The sequence below is a fragment of the Dreissena polymorpha genome, chromosome 9, assembly GCF_020536995.1.
Source record: "Dreissena polymorpha isolate Duluth1 chromosome 9, UMN_Dpol_1.0, whole genome shotgun sequence".
NCBI lineage: Eukaryota > Metazoa > Mollusca > Bivalvia > Myida > Dreissenidae > Dreissena > Dreissena polymorpha.
Window position 1 is genome coordinate 63,449,525 of NC_068363.1, and position 26,395 is coordinate 63,475,919.

Consider the following 26,395-nt stretch of genomic DNA (forward strand, 5'->3'; position numbering starts at 1 on the left):
TATAGTCATCATAAATGTTCATTAACTGATGTTGTTCCAACGCACTGGTCACATAAGTGCGTGTTTTGTGCCGAAAAATTGATAACAAAAACGCTGAGTTACGAGAGTGTTTAACGAAATAATAATTATCACGCTATGTCAAATACATATTTTGTTTATGTCGTTTCCCTGTTTATATTCAATATCATAATGATGGGACAAATATATTTGTTATAAAACCTTAGTAATATTAGTTGCCCTCATATTATTATTGTCCCGTTGGAAGTAAACTCAGATCATAAACAGATGCACTTGGTGTCAAATGAAGCACTTGATAAAGGCCTCAATGCTTGATTGATCTCTTAAAAATTTCATCATTCGCCGCTAAGCTTTGAATAGGTGAACCAAGTCTGTTTCCTTAACGGGAGCAAATTGCGTATGCGTCTCTTTCTATGATGATTGATTGAACTGTTCTCAGTTAACTTCGCAAAATTGACTTATATATGGTGACACTTTTTTGCACCTTTTGACAGGGCGGTTTATCACCATTGCATAACATTTGAATACAAGTAAACGTTTATATTTACACAACGGTTTTCTTTCAGATATATTTAAATAGACATATTATGCACAATCAGTCCTAAGGTGTACACGGACTGATTTGATAACCGACGGGGTTCGTAAAACAATATAGAATTAGACGTAACATATCATGAAAACATGTATGATTAAGTATACTTTTTGAACACAATGCCATTATTAATTTATAATGTATTTCTGTTTATTTTTAAGGCTATCCAATACAATACTGTTCTCCCAATGTTGAACCAAATGGTAACAAAAATATCGTCATCATCAGAAACAGGAACATTATATTAATCGACCTCAACATAAAGATCATTAAAAAGAACATGATTAAACTATTAATCATAGCAAGCTTAACCTTGAGATGAATCATGCAAGAAGGTTAAGTGGAAAACACATGAAAATCAGCATACTTTTTTAATAGAAGACAGCATTTGTATATATCTGTCTTAATTTTGATAGTCATTATTACAAGATAGAGAAAACAGTCTCTATGGGTATCATTTTACTTGGTTAAAGTGCACATGATTTTACTGTTTAGATATTAATAATAAATAATGCTAATTTTAATATTTCATTGCAGACACTTTAGATGACCTTTAAAAATAATTTCACATTTCTAAGGACCGGAAAGAAGAAAATGATGCAACATGGATCATAAGCTATACTCATGACCAAACACAATGCTCAACGGCCTAACACAAAGTTCAAAGAGGACATCATTCGTTTTGTTTTATACAGCTATAAGCTTATCCTTATTTGAAATGACGAATATCCCCTGCTTTTGTCCATATCACAAAGGATTTATTATGAAGGGCTAATGTAATCTGTCTTATAATGAAAGCACATACCATGTGCAAAGTAAATTATTTTTGCCCAAACTGGCATACCATTGTTTGTGCAAGTTTGTAAAGGTCGTCGAAATTAGGTTTGTATGTAAAAGTTTAAAAATTCAGTAGTTTATAATTTGAACAAAGTCAGCTGCATTGGTAGCGTCAGACATTTTAAAATGTGGCTATTTATGAAATGTGACAAATTTCCGATGTAAAAGTAACCAATCAAGGATGACGAAGGCCCGTTAATCAAAGCGAATGTTTGTAACATATGTTGTAATGTATGTGTATGCGCGTGGCAATAGCAAGTAATTAATCGATCAGTATTACGTGATAGTATTTGGTCGGAGCTGATATAGCTTATACATGATGATTGTGATTCTAAAGTCGTTTCAATTATCTTCTTAATTCAGGGTTATTCTCATTGTAGAAATTTGGTCCCTTAGCACTGCGGTAACCGTAAACCTGATATCCCTTATAACGCCAACCATAAAAGTTATTAGTTATAACGGGTTTAATTTCATTGTTTGTGCATATTTTAAAATGTATGTTTCAAAAGTTTCTTTAAAAACGTCTGCTGTATTACATATGCGGGCATATGGCAATTATTTTTAAAAAGTAGCAATTTTATTAGTTTTGCTATCATGCAGCCAATTGAATATATATGGTTATACCAAAAGTTATCCGCTGGATAAGCGTTATCCAGATGTATACACTTGGCAGTCTATCTGTTGATAAGTGGTTTATATCCATCACTGTAACCTCTTATAATCTTATAAAAAGAGTGAAGCCTAACAAACAAATGACAAAACTAATGTTATCATGTTACGATTCGGGAATTAAGTTAATATAGGCAATAGATATGCACAAATAAGTCCAAAAGCTCCCAAATGTTTAATGATGGAAGGAGACATGCATTTCCACACAACATCGCATGACCGAAGTAAAAGTAAAGATTAATTTCTGCGCAAAATGGGATCATTATTTAAAGCTTAAGATGCACGTTCATTAAATGAGACGTTCTTAACAAATAAGTCACCAATAACACGTAACAAATTTTCAAATTATTACATTGTAAACAGTTTTTGTCAAATCTGATTCGCCGAAATTTCATGATATGTTTGCCTAATAAATTGGTCGTATATTTGAATGTATTTGCGAAGCATTTCATAAGGTGTAATTTTGCAGTTGAAACATATTCTCTTCATAAAAGACGTTAAAACTCTTAATAAAGTAGATCACAGAGCGTAAATAAGATGCTCGAATTGAGACTATGTCAAAGGTTTTTGCCCTTGTGACCTAGTATTTTCTTTAAATCAACCAAGATTCAAACTTGGCCTAGAAATAATGAAGCTAAACAATATAACCGTGTTAAATTTAGTTTTAAAAGTATATGTGACTTATAAAAGAAGACAATTTGTCTTTTAAGATTTAACATGGTGACCTTGTTTTTGACAGTAATATAACCAAATTAGAAATTTGCGCGAATTTTCTGAAAAATTTAGTTTCAAGAATAGTTTCAGGCATATTGAGTCACAAATATGGCTTCTATAGTGATCGCAAAATTATACTAATGTTTCATTGAATGACCTAGTTTTGAGTCCACATAGCATTTAGATGCGTTTTACTAAGAGGAAAACTCGTGGAAGTTTGAACTTGGAAGTTTATATCAAATATTAACGCATAAAGACTAGTTTCGATGCAATACTAAATCTTAAGACACCATTAAGAGAAAAACTAGCATAACCCCACGGAAGTCATTTATTTTATGAGAGGAAAGTCAAAACACACTTAACAAGTATAACAATTTATAAACCTGTGGACATTGCCCTAAATAACTTTGTTTACCGAACTCCATACTTAGACCAGATACAAAAATGAAACACACCACTGGAACTAATAATTAACTTTATAGCATAACAATTTAAATTAAGCAGCTATAACATATATCACTAATTTAATTTAACATTTTAACTTAATCGATGACTTTTTTACACGTGCAACATAATTAAAACATTATGACACAGTTGGAATAAAACGAAATTCGAATGAAAAGAGCATCATAAGGCATACATTCGTAATCATCGCAATGTACCTCAGGAAGAAAAAATAAAATGAAAGATCATGAAACGCGCATTAAATGCTATCTGTTGATATGTTTCACATAGTTAACAGCAGTTGTTTATTAGTTTATCCGTGTCAATGCTACGTTTGCAATGACAACGGATACGTATCTAGACTTAAAATGCGTACTGTCAAGTGTGAATAGAGTCTAAATGCAATTAAACGAATAACAGTATTAAATGATCTGTTCAAATGCTTGCGCTTATGAAATTAATTTTGATATATATTCTGAGTTCAGGACACGTCAGTGCTAAGGCACCGAAGGGAACTAATGAACGGAACAAAGACGGGATCATCAGAAAAAGTAATTGATAGTAGTCTCAAATTACACTTTGATAAATTAAATTAATGCTTGAACTTTTTTTATTCAATGAATCCAAACAAAACACTTAGAATATATTGCATGCCTAATTGTAACCACATCTATCGTCTAAGCAGCGGTTTTTATAATAACTATGTGTTTGTTTGCAGCATAAGACAAGGAGTAACGCAATGTTAACTTAACTGTTACAGGGATAACGGTGAAAGGAAACAATCATTAATATTAAATTTGTGTGACTTCTCCATTTGTATTTGCATGTAACCATTGTCTTCTTGATGTATAAACCGATGCAATTACTAAACAATACAGACACGACTATAATACATGTGTATTTTTGAAACATGCATTTATGTTCGTAATATAAGTTGTTTAATGTTCAACGCAGAGTTTCATTTTCGTTATTAATATTAATAAATTTTGAATCGTTGATACAAAAATAATTGTTAGCATAACAAACTTTTAACACGTCCTTTAAAATAGTTACATACATTTACTGTTAATCGCAAAATAAAAAATGAATATATAACTCAGTTGCTTTACTCCTTGATTTTTGTGTAACTCTGTTTAACCATTTAACCATTTAATACGATATTGAAGTTTATTGACATTTATGATTTGTAGACCTGTCTATAGTCCTAGGACTATACATAAACGTTTAATGTGTGCACGTGTATTGACATGTGTAACAACAATTTAACTTGCATTCCAAAACAATTATTAAACCAGACATAATGTTTTCCCATACAGAGAAACCCGTAATAAACCATTATAATGTTACTCTTTTTAATACCGGTTATGTTATCTTACAACATGTTAACAATTTTTTCGCTGGATATAACTTAAGCGGTCGACACCATACTTACTCAATACTTAATCCGAAAGGTTAAGTAGTAACATGAAGCGATGGAGGTAAACATTGCGTTCACTGATATACGATGTCGCACTGAATGAAATATTAATTTTTTGTGTCAGTGGCCTTTACATATATCGTGCATGTATTGTTGCATTTGTAGTCAAGGGCATTTCCGCCTCGATGTCTTTGGAAATAAACTGGTGTAATCCTCCGTAAATGCCCGAGGTTGTCATTAAGCTATTAATTAGATCATATAAACATAATGAAAATAACATTATTTCCAAAACTACAATACATGTTTGTTGTATAGGAAAACCTTATACTTCTGGATGTTAAACATATAAAACTTAATATTTTTTCCCTTCATGTTTAAGAGAAATTACCTTGTCATAACATGCGATAAAAGATACGAATGTGATATACACACACAAATTAAGTATTTTAATGCATACATGCGCTTAGATTATAGAGCTGTAAAAGTAACATAAAACTCCAAATAAATATATAAAAAATATGTGAAAAGTTTATAGCTGAACAAAGTTTTACATAAACGCTATATTTTTTCTATCTTTATTTTATTTACATAATATATAGTTTGAGTCTGCGATTATAGCATATCCTAAGTTATATTAAGATAAACATTCTGACGCAGTTTCCATAGGATTTTGCCGAATTTATGTCTTCTAGCGCGCTCACGTGGTGACAAATGATGAAAATCCTATTTTTTTTAGATTTGACATGTTGAGTCGAAGTCAAAAGTCAATATTTATGAGCGTTAATGTCATTCACCGATCATATTTCACCTCTCGTTCATTTACATATTGTCTGATTGTCTCTACGTGACCTGAATCTGATTGTGTCATCCACACTATACATCAGAATATTTCCTTGCGATTGTCCATCGGACGAACCGTTTCTTGCGTGCCGGTTTGTCATTTGGCCGATGAGTCGTCAGCGTCCGTGCTAGATGTCCATGCAGACGCCACTGATCACATGGGAATTGTGGTCGACGCCAAATAATTGAAGGAATCATTTCTAAGGAATCACTCGTCATGGCTTTTTTGAAGTTATAGATTCAGACATGCAGTACGTGTTTATAAAGGTATTGACATTTATTCAAGTTGTGTGACTCCTCCTATAAGTCTATAACGTATAGTTGTAAGTATATGTGTCGGCTAGTTTGTCAAAAACATAGTATAGTACATTTAACAACAAGTTAATATGAACTATATAATGTAACTAGCAGTCATTACATTTATGTTTTCGTTAAGGTTGTTTACTTTTTAATTACTGTTTAATTTGTATCACAAAGTGATGAGATTTATAAAGATAAATGTGTTCATGAAATATAAGTCTAAAAACAACTGTGTATTGTTAACGTCTGTAAGTAGAAGTATCTTAATAATGCGATACTTTTATTCCCTAATGCATCTGCTTGTATTTCATATTAGCTTCGCTATTAAATTGTTATAACTGCTGGTGGAAATAGCATGACCCAAATCTGTATCATCGCGCATAGAATGACCTGTATTTATTTTAAGAAAACCATCGTAATTATTACCCTTATGATTACGATATCTCGTGACAGCCACTCGATTACACAACCACACAACTCATTCGGAATGTTTAATGAACACAAGTTATGAGACATTATCATTCATATTTAGATATATGTTTACTAATGACCTAAGGAATGGAGTTGAGTGGTTATACATTTAACATTTACACATTAAGACTAGTTTCCACACAGTATTTAGTTACTAAAAGCATAAATAATACATGTTAGAAACCACTAATAGAGACGCTCGCATAAACCTCCGAAAATCATTTATTAAATGCGTGACAGGGGAATCCACATGACACAATACATAATAATGAATACAAATGTGGTCATCGCCTTAAATAACGCTCAAGGCTATATACTGAGATTTTAAATCGTTTTTCAAGAAATACCGAGCGTTTTTCTAAGATCGGATAAAAAACCGAACACTTCTGGAAATAACATGAACTGTCAACATTTAAATTCAAATAAAACAGCAATGTATATACTACTGCTTAAATGTAATGATAAAGTGTTCATACATTTTATAGGTGGCTATGATATTAATTAGTAAAAACATCATTGTAAATGAAAAATAATCAAATTATAACGAAACATCGATTTCTCTGAAAACATATTTTTCACTATCAAATCTATATATGCATAACAAGGTATTCAACTCAAAATGACCTGAATATAGGTTGCATCACTTTGAACAGCCATTACTTCATCAATTATGCAGCGATTTCCATAAACTTGGTCTTATTAAGCGCAGAAATTAATTTCCTTTCTGGAAATGTATATATATTGCAATTATTTTTTACAAATGCTGTGTCAAATTTCAAGAAATAATACGATACACATGTAATCCGATAAAGACCTAAGCGATCCGGTAATGGCCGAATCAGTGTACCATGAAATTCGCGCTGTTAACAAATAATATGTTTTCGGAAATTTAAAACCGCTGGCATGTTTCAATAGGAAATACATGTGTCTATCTAGGTTTAATGGTTTAATGACTGAATGCATGGTGTTTACGTTGAAATGAGACTCGAAGTCCTTAAGTATCCGTTATACACCAATCGACTGTAGTCTATTATTTTCTCCGTATCATTACTATGTTTTCATTACAACGTATACATATATAGAATAAAAATGCATACACTGCAACTATTCAAATAGACGTTGTGTGTCATATATACTGTAAGTTCGTTAAAACGTGAATGAAGTGAGTATAGAAACTAAATGTAGTATGAGAATAGAAAGAATCGAATATGTTATTGCCGTCTCTTTAATAGTTAATGGTATCTTCAAATTGCATATATAATTCATTTTGAGTTATATACGGAATTCAGATCACCACATTGTTAAAACACTTAGAAATGATATATCAAACGTAAATATAATTATTAATTGAAATATAATTTCACGGGTAATTCTAAACAATTATTCATTAACTATCTGGAATTATATTAATTCCAATTATATTAAATGAAATTCCTCTGCGTTACCCACACTTATTTTGGCAATGTCCTTTATTCAAAACCATGTTTCAGTAAAGACAAAAGTCTTCTAAATGAATGCCAGTGTATATTTTAATTGCTAAACAAACATTAATTTAAATTGTACTGAGCTTATATGTTAGGGTTAGATCAGTACATACAACGGATTGATATAGGTAGAAATAAACTCCTTTCAGGCACTGCATCGGTTTTACTCGTTTAACCGCTTGTTTCAACTTTGATAGTGTAAAGACAAACGTGTTTGATAAATAAACAACATATTTATGCGTGAAATGATAACAAATGAAAAGTCGATGATATATGTTATGTGTTATTTCAACCACATCGATCGTCTGATCTTCTATTTTAAAGGATTGACAGTCAAGTGAAGCAATCGACAATATTAAATTTGCCTGGTTTGTTCAACTTAATTTCTATACAATCAGTGTCTTATGGATTTATAAACAGATTCAATGGCTAACAAATACAGATACGACCATTCTTATTTGGCCACATCCATGTCAGTGTGTACTATAAGTAATATAATGTTAACCGCTGAGTCTCATTCTCATTATTATAAAGACGATTTGAATATGTGGTAAAATTATCCTTTTGTCATCCTGCCCAATTTTGAATTCCTTCTTTTTAAATCCTTACATACATCAAACTGTTCTCAAGGAATGTGTCAAAAATTAAAAAAAATATAAATATATATATAACTCAGTGGCTTTACTTTTTGATTTGTGTTAAAAGCAGTTCAACAATTTAACACGATATTAAAGTGTGAATCATTAAAGTTGCTGTACATTTTTAAACATTTACGATTTATGGACTATTCCTTAGGATTATACAATAACGTGTAATGAGTGCCTCTGTTTTTACTTTGGTCGTGAATTTGAAAAAAATAGGTTTGCAGCAATTAAACAAATGATAAATCATACACATTTTATTGCACTAGAAGAGAAACTGTTTGTTCACCATTAGCAGGTCACTCATTTTGACACCTGTTATGAAAGTCTATATCACGTTTACAATTGATTTTAAAAATAACGTTATTGTTTGAGACCATATTTACGCAAAAATTAATTTGTAAGAATCAGTAGTGACCTGAAACGATTGTGGTGTTATTTGCATTCCATGACGGATCTAACTTCTCAAAATACGATGGATGTCACACAAAAATTAAATAACAAGTTCGGTGTAGGTGACATATACATATATGTTATGTGTATTATAAAACGTGAAGTAATGGGTATTTCTGCATCGATGTATTTAGAAATTAGCTGTCAACTGGTGTCATTCCCCTAGAATATCATTGTTTGCAATTAAGTTATTTGAAAACGTAATACTTCTTGATGTTGCACATTTAAAACTTAAAACGTTCCCTCAATATATGAAAGAAACATAACTTTGCCAAAGCATGCGACACAATACACGAATATGAAATACAAATAAAAATTAGGTAAATTAACTAATACATGCCCATAAGTAAACAAACTGTTAAAGGCACCTTTAACACAAAAATATCATAAATATGGGAAGAGTTTTAAGACGTTTGCTGTGTCCTCATTACACAATCAACTGACGTTTTGTAGCGGATCAAATTTTTATAGAAAGGCTATCTTTTTCTATCTTTGTTTATTTGTAAAATATTTAATGTAAGACAAGTCCGATTACCTTTACAAATTATGTTTTTTAGCAAGTCCTTTAACAGACGATATAACATCAGAAGCAATTGCAATAATCAAAACTTGAACCGTCATAGTTCATAATAGGTAATAGTAAGCTGGTATCTGTCTGCGGAACGAATGTCGTCTTTCTTTGAAACGAGATTTATAGCACTCCTAGGAAAATTCTAGACAGGTAATTAAAATAGGTAATTATGTAGTTCTGATATTTCGTAAGCAAATGGCGATAAAATCGAACTATAATTCTCTTGTATTGCTTTTAAATGTAAATAACGATGGCAAGATTATAATATGTATTTACTCTTGTTTGTTTTATGATCACTAAGGGCTACTTGTGAGGTTTGGGGTCTATTAAATCTGCTCAGCATTGACCGTTGCTATATGGTAATCCCCGTTTTAATCATGATTTTATGTCAAACGATGTTTTGTATATACTGCCTTGTTTTGTATAAGAAATCAGCCATAAGCCTCAAATTAAAGAGGAGCTTATAATCATATAATTTTTATAATGTTTCAGACGTTTCCCTATTTATGTATATATGTTCTGTGACCTCATGCTCGCCTGACCAATAATAAATAAAATAACATAGTTCAAATGGATACATATGAATGGAAAGTGTGAGCTTATTTAATACTAGTCTTTCTATGTTGGCTTTGTTAGTTGACGTCGGTTTTATGTTTTTCAATGAAGCGTTGTCTAGAACGTGTAGTATCGAAATAAAACATAGATAAATATATGTTAACACATAAGCACATAGAGAAACGAACATGATTACCGTAATTACTCTAAGTTTTCGTACACCCTCTTTTTTGCCAAAATAATTATTTTTCGAGACTCTTTATTTTCGGACATGCGTGTTTTTGTCTATCATTAATGACTCTTATTTGTTTTGGCCAGTATACTTTACAGCCCTATTTTAACAGTTTGAGGCACTGTTTCTTGTAACAAATCGATCATGAATATTTACACACGGATTATTGTTATAAAATCTGGGAGACGCATGCCTGAGGGCAATGGACCATAACATTTTCGTTATTAGGTAAATAACAATGTAAACCGGTAGAAATCAATCGCCTTACCCAACATTAAGGAAGTGGTATGTTTTATGTTTGTACGTGTTTGTTCTGTATCATTTCATGCAAGAGTTATCAAATCTTCAGAGATGTATTTATTTCAAAGTTCAAATAAGAAACACTATTGTTGGTGTCTTGCAATACAAACTGAATACCGACGATAAATTACCAGCTATGGTATAACTGTGTTCGTTTTATATTCATTTTATATTAATGATAATTAAATTTAAATAAATTGATTATTATTATTATCGGTATGTGCTGGGCAATATTAAAAACACAAACACAATCATTACTATCATTGTACTGAAAAAGGAACAAATAGTTGATCATGTCTGCCGAACCGGCAAAATGCATAAATTTACGTGAAGATTTAAAAAAAAAGATTGTGTTTTGAAAATACTTTGGAAAAATAATGGGTCTATCAATCATATGGGCCGTGCTCTGTGGAAAGGGGGTTTAATACATGTGCGTAAAGTGTCATCCCAGGTTAGCCTGTGCATCCCGAACAGGCTAATCAGGGACGAACTTTCTTTAAACTAAAATATCATATATTTATCAACAGATGGTTACAAATCCTTACGCCGCCAAGCAAAAAGCTTTGACAAGAGAAATAATACAGCGATGAATATGATTGAGATAATAATTGCTATAATTCTTGTTATAGTCGGTTTTATCATTTTGCATCACCAATATAATGGATCATCATGGCAGCTCTGACCAGCTCTGATCATAGTTCAACACAAAATTTACGGCGGTCCTTGACTCAGCAGAAGTCAATATTTAATATAAATAGTTAATAACATTCACAAGTCAAACCTGCCATGTCTATCTAACGCTACTTGACTGTTCATGTTCACAAGAACTGTTTCTGTTAATGTCATCAACACACGCAAACGAAGTTGTGCTTTTAAATTCTAACTAGCATTAACAGTTTCTTGCGTGCAAGTTGGCCTTTGTACCAATTCCATCGTCAGCTTCCGTGTTATGAAATTGTGATGGGGACACCACTGATCGCATGGACATTACAGAGTCCCTAGCGAATTGAAAGAGCTATGTGTAAACAATCGCCTTCTACGACTTGCTTGCCGTTTTACATTTATGCGCGCATAAAATGAATACATGTTTTGAAATTTATCTTATGTTGCTCTTTAAATTATAAGTGCGCCTGCGCGCTTTTTTGTTCAAAATAAGTGTTATCAATTTATCTTCCATATTATAATTTTTCTTTTAAGTTGTAATTTGAACAGTTTCACAAAATGATGAAATCTAAAGTTCATCTTTATTGGTTTATACTTATATAAGTGTGAGTTGTGTTTTCGAAAACACATGTGTTCAAAAACACATTTAGTTAATGGTGATTATTTCGCCTGAAAATATCCTTAATATTGAAAAAAACACTCATTTGAACTATTAAAAGAATACAGTTTTGGAAGAAACATAAGGTTTTTTTTAAGATAAATGTTAATATGGTGAGCTTGTATATTAGGTTGCAAGAATGAAGTATGCATAAACATAGACACACTAGCACCGGCACGTGCAGTCAAGTAGGTATGCATTGTAGGGAATAACGCATATTCATCTATATCTCGCAGCTTTGTATTAAATTGTCAAACGAATAATAAGGTTGAGTTATTTACTCGAATCCCAGATACGGCAAACATTTGCATTCAATTTATTTTCTAGCAGTTCACCTTATTTTATTTGAATAAGTATATGCAGCTTTCTTAGTTAATATATTGTATAACCTTTATAAACAAATAAGAACATCTATAAACAGCTCCTTAAAAAGTTATTGTCCCAGCGAGGCAATCAAATACATACTTAATACAAGATTGAATATGTACATATGCATATACAAATATTAATATTTTATATAATTACAAGAAACAGTAATTTCTTATTTTTAAAGTATAACGTGTACGTTTAGATGACTACATAAACGTATCAAGACCTTAAATTAAAACAATGACAAAATGGACTAAACGTGTTGTTGTCTGTGTGCCGTGTATACTGTAAGTTTACACAAATCAATAGCTTTTTGTGCTCAATAAACTTATACTAACGTTTAAAACAATAGGTATCCAATTACATTTGTATTCCCTTCATTATATACCACGGATTAAATGTCGGACTCAGAGCAAATATACAACGATGACGCATAGTCTTAACCTCACCGACAATTCTCCAGTGACCTATAATGGTTAAGAGTGCATCAACATATACGACAGGGTGTTTACCGTAAACAGGTTAAACAGTATATTGAATCTCAACATGAACACTTTACATGAGTAATTTAGCTCGTGTTTAGTATGTACCGTAAGTTATTTTGTTGTATCAGCTTACCATATTCAAGAGCCATGTATGCTATTTCAGAAAAGACAAACAATAGCATATACTTTTAAATACAAATTCATAACAAGTATATACTGCTTTTTCATCAAAACCTCAAATAAATATAACAAGGCGGTTGTAAAATAATCATATGTTTGAAAGTCAGTTCTACGAATATATCTTATATCTGTTTCCTCGCTCTCCGTCTTGATAAGAATCAATGATTCTATTACCTTAATGGAGCTACTGACTTGTTTACGCAATTTGTATTTTTTCGGTCCCCTAGCCGCAATTGCATAAGGCTTACAGACAGAATTCACATTATAGATTCGTTCTTATCTTTGTTAGCATTCATTTTCAGTGAGTTACCCTAAATCCGGTTTAGCAACGTATTGCATTTAAAAACATGTCAAATTATAGAACAACATCACTACAATTGGTTTCAATGTACTTTTCACAAAACGTCTGCACAATAAACATACATTTAAGCTTGTATAAAGTTGTACCGGTTACTGAAGTGCATTGACACAAATAGATGTGGAATTTTCATTAATTTACGTCTGAAACTCATTCGATTTTGTATTTGTAACGTTCTGTTTAAACGCTTATAATGTAAGGACGAAGTATTTCAAAACAAATAGTAAGGCGATTTGTATCATCAGTAACATTTGTTTATATTGTTTTAAAAAGGAACGACTCAAGATTATATACGTGCGTTTCTATATTGTAAACACTTCGTCACTCGTCTGAGTATATGTTCCTTTATGTCACCCTTGTTTGTTTCTTTGAACTAAGCGAAGGACAACAGCTTCAACTCCCAGGCTGATGGATTGAAGTGTTACTTGGTTATTCTTAATCCTTAGGTTCGTAGACGTGCGTGAGGAAGATGCGTATAATTTGTTTCAGACTTTTTAGCTTCCACACGTCATATAATAACCGAAATAACAATTCGGTTAAGTTTTTATAACACGATGACCCGTAATTTGAGCATGCATAACAGTTGGCTGTTAAATGAAAGTTTTTTATCATAACAGTACAATTGCCCTATATCAATGAATCAATTTGAGATGAACAAAAGTTAATTGAAAGTGATGTTTTTAAAGCAATCGCAGTTATTTTGAAGGGATTTCATATTGTGTGACATGCGAGCAAATAATCGAATCATCTTATATAGATGAGGAATGATGGTCAATGGCAATAGTTATTAATATAAAGGCAACATGTTCTTACAGGTGGTTAGATTGTGGCTATGATATTAATTAGTTAAAACATCATTTGAATAAAAAAATGATCACATTTTAACGAAAATTCAACTTTTCTGAAACATAAATTCACTATCAAATATATAACATGTGCAGCGATTTCCATGCACATGGTCTTATTCCACACAGAAATAAATTTCCTTTTTGATAATGCATATATATTGTAATATTGCTACAATTACTGGATCAAATTTTAAGACAAAACACGATACATAACTCGCGTAACCTACTCGTCAACGATCAGACCCGATTCATGAATGAAATCTTCAGGTGTAAAGACATTCCTTCGCATTCGACCAAAGAAATTACTCGTGTGTTTACAATGTCGGCCAGTTGAAATGTATGCAAATAAAGGTTTCAAACGGCGCTGGACTGTTAGTTTTGATGCATAATGTAACGGCAAGAACGGTAAGAATGTTTTTTTCATACGCTTTATTGAATTATGGTACCGATGTCCGTGAACTTTGCAGGATAAAATTCCCTTTACTCCATGAAGATTTCAGTCTTAGATCGGGTCAGATCGGTGACGAGTAGGGCATTTTGAGTTGAATACCTTGTTATATATATAAATCTAGTATATAAGTATAGTCTTAAAACTACCGAGACCGCGTAACTGGCACTATGTATAAGTAACTATATACATATATATATATATATATATATATATATATATATATATATATATATATATATATATATATATTTGACAGTAAAGTGTTGTTGTTGTTGTTTTTCAGAAAAGTTGAGTTTTCGTAAACTATTGCAAACTACTATAATTCTACCTTATAAATACTTATTGCGGTTAGGAATCCTGCGTAAAATTAGACAATCGCCATGTTAATTTAATTCCATGAAGGCTTTCCAAGCTTCTGAAAACACGATGTCCTGCTGGAACAATATCAATATCGGTAACAGTGTCCTCAAATGTCCGTGGTTGCCCCATCAGCTAGCTATTGTTGTGTATGTGTATTTAATGTATTTTTTTTAAACAATAATATTTTGAAATCAGCCATGTGTGCGTGACAATCATCACATAATGTTGTTTTATTGAATAACACGACGACGAAAACGATACGTTTTCTCTTGCATGATATACTTCAACATCTGAAGATCGTCTTGTTTTTACTTAAGAATTTTTTCAGTGTCAGATAACATTCGATTACATTACTGAACATAAAAATGATACAAATTAACACAGAATTAGTAATATAGAAGACATAATACAAGAACTGTAAACATTACTTATAGCGCAAATGAATGTATATTAGGACTTAGTAAGTTTGCAGAAATCGCTATAATAAAATAAAAACTTAAACAAGACGTTTTGAAATGTTTATAATTTATTCTATTTAATTCGCAGAGTATCAGGGAAATGTAAGGGAAACAGTATTCCATCGTGTATATATGCGTGTGTAATAAAATTTCTACACTTTCCTAACCAAATATAATGTTTATTTATTTATTTAGTTGATTTACGTTGAACAAACTGCGATTGTATTGCACTTAAGAAATTACATGAGTTCTATGTTATTATTTCAAATCAAGTTAATAGACAATACTTTCTTTGAAGCGATTACAGTGGACTACACACGAAATAGCCATAATTCAATCGCAGGAATCTGGTGGCTGACTATTGTGCAGACGACATTCAAATTGATATTGAGATCCGGTGCACTCGTTATCAGCGTATACTAATTTTATCAATGTCATTATGGCCTTGTTGGGCGACTGGCTATTCGCCAAATCAATGATGAACTCAAAGAACTTATGCAATGAGCAAACGTTGAAATATACTGCAAACGTCAAAGCCTATTTACAAAAAATAGCTAAGTTAGTGCAAGTTTTGGGGCATGTCTTTTTCAGATAATGTTTACATAGCCAGAGTAGGGATTATAAATGTGGCGAGCTCTAAAATGGTTATTCCTCATGACGTAACGCTAGTGTGGTGACTTGTATAGCGGATATTGCTTATGATCTCGCTCAAAAGTGGCGATCTGTATATTAACAATTGCTCACGACGATACACGTGTTTACGCGGACTTGCACGACATGTGGAAAACAATTATATACAACTGGATTTGGTAGAACCTTTTTCGTTACATGAGTATGTGAAACGCAATTGCCTATCTAATACAATCAGATAATAATTGATGTGTATTATTGGATTAAAAAATGTTAGATTAAAAACAAACCATTTCAGTGTTGTCCTTTACCAACGATATTCTTCCCACGGCTCACACAATTAATTTATGTTTGGATATATTGCTGTACCAAGAAATGCGTACACATTTTGAACGTTAACGTTATAAGACTTAAGTAAACGTACTGGTCTATCTATCTAATTTACACATAGTCTATATGGTAAATGTATGTATATCTGATTAACAATTAATAATAGTATACATGATAAAGTACATACCTATGTTTAATTCGTTGCAGAATCGCATAAGTGTTGTTTGTAAAAAGAACGTTTTTATTTTGTCCGCTTACCATTGCTATAGTGCACACGTTTGACATGACCTATATTTTATGTATTATGGCTTGTTTCAATGCTTGTATTGGCTTAAATCCGATTGACGAGTAGAGGACTATATTCGGGTGTCAGATATACTCGGTGCAATTCTTTTAACTGTCTGATTGAATGGTGGTAAGCTTGGACAAACGTTTTTTTTTTCATGAAACTGTAAAATGCGTGTTCGGTTTCATAATTATGTTCAAATAACATTTATGATTTTATAACTTTGTCAATTATAAAAATTTTAAAACAAATGGTGATAGGTTTAATTCGTTTAAACGTACCGTCACTTGTCTGAGCACGTTTTCATTTTTTAAATCCTTGCCCCGGTAACTTGAACGAAAGTCATACGCTTCCAGACAGAATTATTAAAAAGATATTTGGTAACTGTTAAACAAATATAGCTCTTAATAATCTGAACAAACCTTATTTAAATATGTAAAAAGAAAGTTACTGCAACAAATTCACGAGTACATGTGAATTTGAGGACAGAAACTAATTGCATAAATAACTTCAAGTTATGAATACCAATACCATGTTGTTTATTGCCTGTAAGCTCAGTTCCAGGATTGTTTGAAAATAACAAATATTCTATATCATACCCTCGGTACGTAAATATTGATTATAAAACTATGCGACGTTCAACGCGATATGTCGTGGCCACATTAATAATTTACATTACTTTCTACTAATATGTACAACTAAGGTGACATGATAAAATGAAACAAGACGAATACTACGGACACATGTAGCACTAACATTGACGCAAACTGTTCAATTAAATAACCACATTCAATATTGTTACTCGAACTAAACAAGACAGAAAAACTAAAATTAATAATGATAATAAACATCATCTCCGTCACTATTGTAAACATGTTATTATTGGAATCATATTCACCAGAAACAACAACATATTTTAGTACCGTAATCACTCTTCAAGCAACGCGTGTTTTTGATCTCTATGCTTGGCCGATAAATACTCACTCAATAATTGAAGCACATCTGGATATGTCAACGAAGTGCTTTTCCTGTTGTATAAGCGATTGCATTCCGTTCCTTTTTCTAAACAGATTTATTTAAATGTTACGTAAGATATCGTTGCACTACGATCTCTTTATTTTATAAACCGTCCTGCAACGTTTAAATACGTTGTTAGTTTTACTTATATTGTAGATGCCATATACAATAAAAGTCACATACGTGAAAATGCAACGAAATCGAGAATGTATACAAAACAGTTATAAAAAGTTTAGCGCAGTATGAACTTGAGTACAGACAATATGATGAATTAATCCACAGTTACATAATTATTATTTGGAAAGTAAGAAAACCAATATAAATTGTAACGCTAGTTCTCATAATTGAAAATAATATTTACGTACTTTTTATACAAAATGTGGCAAAAAATCTTGAGCTATATAAAGATTGTATTATTAATGTACGTACAAATATTCAAGCCTCCAATGTACACAGTTAAGCCAGAGAATAGTAACGTGTTTAAAATCATTCCATTAAGCGCTTCTCAATCCAATACGTTATACCAACAGCCACTCTAGCTCAAAATACAGCATGAATATTTTTACACATCATAATATAGATAGTATTATGGTTACATATATAAAATCCACTTGTGTGTTGTTCTTATTTAACTATTTATCAATAATTATAGCTTTGGAGTTAATTGTTTTATATTTACTTTAATATTAATATTGATTACGATTGAACTTAGTGCAGAAATCATTTCAATATAACTTTGTCAATTTTTAACTCATGATTGTATCCGTTGTTATTTTGTTATTTCGTTATAAGTTCCTAAACAAAAGTTTAAAAAATGCATTTGTCAACGCCACGGTTCTAATTTTTTGATCCGCGCAAGTGAATTATACGAGATTTGTTTTAAGCTAAAGTTATTTTTCCGATAATTATTGCAGTATTGCGTGACAGCAACACGCATTAGAACATCAAGCACACACAATCTCAAACAAAATTTAAATGAATACAAATGAATGCACACAATAATCATTATAGAAGTTTACTCTGTCGAAGTAACAAAAGCACATTTTCTGAACGTTTAGTGTATATGAGATGGCAACTCAAACAGATGAATTACACATGCCAAAAACTGAACCATTGTTAATTTCGACATTTGCACCTAATCAGTGTACCGTTTTTAAAAGACAAAATGCCAACTGAAATTAAGTCTATTCAACTCTGATTAACTACTCTAAATACTTTTCAAATTCACATCCAATAAATCATAATAATGCACGTTGCAAACATAATAGGCCAGATCATTTGTTATGCAAATTAACAATATCGTATCATCATGTATTGGTATTATATACGTTGTTTTTTTAATAAAAGTATTGTAAGTTTTCTTTTAGTTTGCATACAAGTTTGCGTAAGCATCAGTCTGGCCCACATCCGTTACATGTATGCATTGTCGTTAGGTGAACAACTATCTTGGTAGCTTTATTAACTAACATTTTAACCGGGAATACCAATACAAGTGTTTTGAGACCGAAAAGTCTACTGTTAAAGTCGTGGGACCCATCACAAACTTGAGAACCGGTGGCTCTTGCTAAGGTATATCCATGCTTAAGTGCTTAGACTCGGTTCAGTGTCATGAAAGGATGATCGTCAAGTAATTTCAAATACATAATCGTTGTTCGGCAGTACACACAATCTATCTACAAACTCTAAAATACGTATATTTCAATCATATTATCATATGTTGAATTATTATCTATTCCGATGTCCAATGCAACCCACGCTTGTTATATTGAATCCCTATCGATATCGTTAAATGTTAAATGTTTTTTATGCAGAATAGTCGAACTGCCTCTGTTTCTTTTTCCACGCTTAAGTGAACCTTTACCAAATTTTACCAACTCGTAAATATTTCATCATCATCATCATCATAATCATCATCATCACCATCATCATCATCATCATCATCATCATCATCATCGGTAATATCATAATAATAACAATAATCATCATCATAATCATCAATATAATCATAAATAGGGAAACATAATCACCTGCTACCGAACATATCATTGTCTTTCCCATTATTGATAGCTTATTGTCTCGACAGGAACTGAAGCTATTTATGTCTTGTAAAAGCGACTTATAAGTGCTGAGTGTTGTCTTTCGGATTTGCAATTTTGATCACTTTCTTTCGTGCAGGACTGTCACTGTTATGATGCAATCAGCGGCGTCTCTATTGTTACATTTTCATAAAGACGCCACCAATCATTTGGTCAAATTACAGTGACGCCAGCGAGTTACCATCTTAATGTTAATAGAATCGCGTTCTATGCAATCCTGCTATCAAGTAATACATTTTCAATCGTATTGAATTCGGTGTAAATGAAATAAGTTTCTTTATATTTAAAGCCTTTGTATTATGCCGTCACTGTGCATGATCAGAAGAAGACATGATAAATGTTAATAGTATTCAATCCGTATTAATAGATCATTGTGAATTAAGTGTGAGCCTCGCAAACACACGCTAATTTTAAACCTTGTCAAACACACGATATTTAGCACTTCATCACACAAAGACCCAGTGTTTTAATAGGCTGTATGTTTAGTTCTCTTAGTAGGTGTAATTTCTTTACGTCATGTTCTTAATTTTAAGATCAATGAACGCGAATTGCATGCGATTTCTTCTAAAATCAACCGTATTTATGAATAAGATCTGCTTAACGACAACATGCGTTTTCCTAAATGTGCAATAAATACTGAACTAATGCAGTAATGTATAGTTTACTGAGTGCAATTTTGCAAAAAAGGTAAAAAAAAAAAACATAATATAAAGGAGCTGCACGATCGAACTATTATTTACGACATATATCAGTGTTGGAATTATTTGAGGACTGCCGTTATGCAAAATAAGTCCCAAAGGCAAGTGCGTATTGATTGTTGGACACAGAAATCAGTAACATACATATGACATTTATTACGACATATCATGACCGGAATAATAATTTAGGTAACTTTGTAAAAAAATTGAATTCTTCTTTTAAAGCTTTATGAATGCGTACAATAATGGTAAAGGTGTCAGTCAATTTTGTGCACATAAATAGTCAGTACGCCACCAGTACTTCACCTCCCCTACAGGGTTAATCTAACAATAAAAGCTACGATATAAAAGATCTTATCGATGCTAATCGTCATTGTGGGAAATATAAGAAATCATGGCCACAATTGGCATCATTGTCATTGTCATCATTTTAATTAACGACATCGTATAAGTTACATTTTTGTTCACTGAAATGTCTTTCTCAGTTGAAGCAGCAGAAGTCAACACTTAATATAAACATGTTTGTTTCATTTAGCCATCGGGAATGTGTTGTGGCCCATTTCCGTTTGACAAAAAAATAAATATATGTAATCCTCAACGAATGCAAAAAGTGATATTATTTTAGTGCTGGTTTGTCATTTGAATGCTGAAATTATCCTACAGATGTCGCTGATCGCTTCGGCAGTACAACGTCGCCAGAGTTGTGTCAGAGGAATTGCGTTCCATGTTTCGCTCGTAATTTGAAAAGTTAGATGCGTCTTGTGTGTAAATAAGGGTTTGAGGCTGTAATCAATAATTTATAACATGTATGTTGTGTGCGAGGGTTTGATATATTATTATTTATAGAATGTAATATGTTATTATTCATGTAAATGTTGTGTTCGTAATTGTCCCGTCATATTTCTTTCAGTGATACATTTCTAGTTGAGAATAAATTGAATGTAAATATAGTAGGTAAAATAAGTAGAGACATCTGTTTAATTAGGTTGTTATAGAATCATGCTCTGACTTGAAATTATAAATCCAGGACATAAACATGACTGCATCACGATTGTTATGGTCAAGGTGTCAAAATTCCGTTACAAAGATGATGATGTTATAACAAAAATATCGTAAATATTTATTTGTTTTATTTTAATACAATCATTTACAGAAAAAATATCTACATCAATCGGAAAATCGTCAATTCAATAATTAATATGGGGTCACTTCAAAAAAATATATGGTAAAACAATGATATTCAAATATACAATACAATTATAAACAATCACTCGTATACATAACACAACTTAATAATTGTTGAATGTGTACAATTTATACAAATATGTTAATCAATATTTTGCAAAGAAATATGCATTTATATTGCTTTATTTCGTGCTTCAATTGTGTGTTTGTGCCATCGGAGTGAATAGCATTAGGGCTGTGTCTGACATTTTTCGCAAATACACCTGTTTAAACAATCGATGATATATTGACACGACTTATATAAATTGGTGTTTATGTTTTTGAGTGTTTGTTCACATTGTCCATTGTATATTAATGATTGTCTTCTTTTCAATTAATTGCATCGTATGGTAAAATAATGATATTCAGTTTTCAATATCGTTCCACTGTGTTTATGTCTGAACATTTATTTTCAAATCTAAATAGGCATTCCCATTTTATTACTTACACATGTTATACAAAATATTTGTGTAAGTGAAACACTACATTGGCAATGACAACCAGTGTCGAGTTTTGCTCTATTTACGAGAACGCCCGTGTTTAGTGAGGAGTGTTTAGAACAGAGAATTAAAGGAAATACATACTACAATCGACCTATTAGGATTGCAAACCTTAACCCTGATAGCAAAAAGTGTAAAAGCAGTGCTAATTTGTATGCGAATAGTGGTTTAGTATGTATTGTCAATAATCGAAAAATACTAGATAATTCACCGATCGTCGCCTTTATATATTGTTATAATCCATCAAAAGTAAACTTCCGCATTCAAGAGCGAAACTGAAGCCTTAAGGCAAAGGTCTTACAGAGACATTCGCAAGTTGATTAGTAGCATGAAGGCATATAACATTCTTATTCAAATGTCAGACAGCAGTACCTAACCAGTCAACATTCATTAAATGTAATAACTTTAACAAAATACTAGAAAACTTTGTTATATCTTACAACCTTTAACACGCTAACATTCATTCCAAGATTACAATACCACACCATAGCCATCTCTCGAAAATAAAGCTATTTAAGGTGTTATATGTTGGTGTTAATAAGACAAGAAAGATTGTATTGCAAAAACATATGGCGATATCAACGTTAATGCAAGTATATTGCACACATATGTGTATCTAGCAAGCAATTGAGTTCAATATTGACCAGTTTCTGGTTTGTTTTTATATGTGGTATGCATAACGCATTCATAAAGACGTTTTCAAACAAAAAATACAATGCATATACATACGATTAGTTTTTAAAATGCTATTGGTTTGAATCTCAAAAGTTAAAAACTATAGGTGAAAAGCACGTTTCGGTATTACAACGATTGTTGTTTTTTTTTGTTCAATCCGGTGTCCATGGCATCCTTATTTAGTAAATAGCTGTATTCTTCTTACAAAGGTATTTATTGCAAAACGAAAAACTTTGCAGTCGATATATTTTGTTAAAACAAACTAGTACAATCTTTCAAAGTTGAACTTAAAACGTGTTTATAAAGACAAGTTGAACATTGCAAACACTGTTTTCAATACATTGTTTTTCTTTAACCACCATTCTTTCTTCAACTGAATGACATTTTACCCACGGATGATCATTCTTGCAATATAAATATGTTTGAAATAAATATCTAGACTATTATAATGAACTTATTAAAATTTGTTGTAAATATTGTTATATATAATTTTACAGTTAATCGTTCGTTTATCGTCAAATGTGCAAGCCATTTTGTCACATCAAAACCAATGGTGTCACACTTAAGAATTGCAATCGATACACTCATATAAATATTAGTAACATGGACACACTGATATTACTATTAGTAACATCACACAGTTGCTTAGCAAATTTCTTTAGGTGACTAATTGCGTTAAATGAGTCGAGTCTACAGGTTTGCAGTGGGCAATGTCGACGTGCTTGTTTTGATTTCAATTTTCCTGCATTTTCTTCTTTCTTTCTAGGATTTTAAACATGTTCGGACCGCTTACCTAATCTCTTCTTTTTGTAATGTGTTGTTTCCAGTTAAACACGCCATATGTGAATTGAGAACAAACCCAAGTGCTCAATTATATAACAAACACACTTGGCTCTTTCACATTACTTCATTGCACCAATAATAGTTCAGAAAACATCTAGTATCGGCATATGGATCATCGGCTCCGTTTTATTGTTTAGAACTTCCATCGCACTTTTAAATTTGCATATCACTGTCAATTGATTGTCGTCCAATTAAGCGTCACGACCCTTCCATCGGGTGGATTCCTTATAATCATCCAGATTGATTATAACACGCTTTTCGTTCATGCTCGGAGTAAAATGTTTTGTTTCATCTGGACTGTCATCTTTCTGAGCAGCTTCCGCCATTGCCGACAATTTATGCTGCAAATGGCGGTTACCAAGTTTCATGTTTCTATGTTTAAGTGTCTCTAATTGCGTATATAGGCGACGGAATTCTTCCTGAAATTACAAACAACGCAAAATTGGATAAAATGAAATCACATGAAGCCACTTGTAATTTAATTGATCTGAAAGCATACGTTATGAATGTTGATTGTGTCTGAGATCCGCACTCACAAAAGACACGTTATGATAATAGTTAGTCATTATATTGAACAAAATTAGGTTTTAGTTTTTATTCATATCGTTCTAAAAAAAGTATTACAACATAGTTCATCTGACCGACGAAATGCAATTTGCGCATGCATTTGTATATACTACAATTTGCACTCTCTGCTACCGGCGATAACCGGTGTATGTTGAGACAAAGATAAAGTTGAATTGAACCGTTTATTGCAAATAAACAAAAGATTACTCTTGCGTATATAAACGTCTAATGTCAATTATTTCTTGAAGTGTATATTGACACCAAAAAGGTAGCTTAATATCAATTACGTTATTAAACAAGTTATGCCAATTCAAACACGTATAAATAGAGTTCAATGTGTGGCCTAAATTAGTCGATATATATTTAAATTATAAATTTATACAATCGAAACACACGTCGTACTCGTTTTGTTTGTTTACCTGAATATCTTTTTCCAAAGGGCTTTCTGACTCTCCATCTTTAATAGATTTATCGGCATAATTGTAAAAAAATGGAGTTTGCGTTGGAAAAGTCTCAAAGCGCTTTGGTTCGATGCAGACGTATTATCAAATTAGTATGGTTATTTAACCAACGAGCTACGTTCACTAATATATTAATAAAGTTAACTTGCACATGAAAAGTCATATTATGAGGCACTTTCCATATGGTACAAAAATGAAGCTTTTCACATTTACATGTTTTTGAAGATTCATCCGTCTTAACGACTGTTGATAACGGACTTCGGATGAGCTTTAGTCCTTTGCTCAAAACATAAGCAGTGGTCGGTAGGCTTTAATTATTTAATATGAAACAAAAAGGACATTGAGTGTAAGTCAAATTTGCTGTTAATTCTCAAATATAAATCGTCAGAACAAAGCACTTGTTCAACATATGTTAATCCCAAAAAGGAACGCTAAAGTGACTGTAGTGGTCAATTTAGAATGTATACAGATGACTAGATACAATAAATCTGGATTCGCTGGAAACGGATCCTGTAGAAATATCCTGTAAAAAAACGAAAAAGTATGAAGCATTCACATAAGGTAAAATCTTAAAATGACATAATTCAGATTAATCAAACACAGAGAAAAGCCCTTTAAAACAGTTTAATTAAAAAAATGAAAGTCCCATGTCAAAATTCTGCAACAATTAGTGTAATATACACAACTTCAACGAACTGTACTTGTACATAGTATAAAATAACAACACCAGAGAAAATGGGATACTAGTTTGTGACTTATATTACACATGTACAATTATGATCAGTGTCCAAACTTTTCCTAAGTTCATGAGTGCATATATCTCCAAAGAATGTTGCGACTTGCTGGAAAATATTGTCACAATACAGGACCAATTATGAGATACTAAGCTATATGGAACTAGGAATATATTAAATTCTGGATAAGGGTAAGTTTTCATTAAGAAAACTTTGAATTGTCATGAACTATCTAAATGACGTTCATTATACTTACATAGAAACATTTAGGAACAGGGAAAGAAGCGTTTCATTGTAAATTGCCCAACTGATAAAGCGACTCTCATTAAATTCAGATGACGCTTTCCGCACTACAATGCAGAGTCGTATACCCCACAGTAGAAACAATAAATCCGCTTAAACAAACAATACCGACAATGTAATGTAATTGACTTTAGGTTGTAATTAACGTAATACATTTACTTGTTTTTTCCGAAAACTAAGCAGTTAAATAATGCTTTTTTGAAGTCAGTGATTCCAGTGTGCTATAGTTTGACTTAACACAATGAGCTGACAAGCATGCTTTACATATAAGCATATTATCGGCTTGTGAATACATTAATCAAAGTTTACATACATTTTATCATAATTGTAGATCTAATATCTCTATACAGACACATGTAAACTGGAGTTTATCTGAGAACCCCATGATGTATCAAATTTATTTGATATAAGAAAGTTTCTACAACTGGCTATATAAAGCGCATTATTTCAAAAATGAAAAGTATCTTCCATTCAAATTTTCGAATATTTTGTGTAAACAAAAGTATTTTGCCTCCCGCATATGTATCAGACACGATGTTCTTCATGTTTACCGTAACAATTGTGTAATCAATGAATATCCATTTAACTTAAAACAAGCATAGCAGCCATGCTCATCTAAAACACTTAGAAAAAATTCACAATAAAATATCATTGTGCATTTTC